The sequence below is a fragment of the Penaeus monodon genome, chromosome 32 (assembly GCF_015228065.2).
Source record: "Penaeus monodon isolate SGIC_2016 chromosome 32, NSTDA_Pmon_1, whole genome shotgun sequence".
In the NCBI taxonomy this organism is placed as follows: Eukaryota; Metazoa; Arthropoda; class Malacostraca; order Decapoda; family Penaeidae; genus Penaeus; species Penaeus monodon.
Window position 1 is genome coordinate 31,321,608 of NC_051417.1, and position 572 is coordinate 31,322,179.

The following is a 572-nucleotide window of genomic DNA, read 5'->3' on the forward strand; positions in this document are numbered from 1 at the left end:
GCGCGCGCGCGCGCGGGACGGAAATTAAGAGAAATAACGTAAATGATAAAAAAAGAAAAATAGATCGAGACAATAATATAAAAAAAATTACTTACTGACAATTAATAATGAAGTAAAGCGATGAACAGAGCAAGAACGAAAGAGATAAGAATTGTCACGAAAGACACGTATCTCTAAAAAGAAAGAAAGAAAGAAAAAAGGAAGAGTAGTAGGAATAGAAAAGAAATACGATAACCAAGACATATAACCAGAGCCAAAAAAAAAGAAAAAAAAAGAAAAAAAAGTCACAGAAAGCAAAACCCAACAAAGAAAGACACAAACAAACAAAAATAAATTTCAAAAGAAAACAACAAATAAGACAAAACTAAGAAAAGTTACAAAAAAACAACAAAAACCAGACCCCCACCAAAAACAACAACAACAAAAATCACATTAATTAAGAAACAGATGCCCATAAATTAAGACACACAGGCAGGTAGCAGAGAATAACAGGTAAGTAGGAACAGGAACATTACCAAGGAGAGGAAGCTCGAGGGAAGAAATGACTGACAGGCGCGTTTGGGGGAAATAGA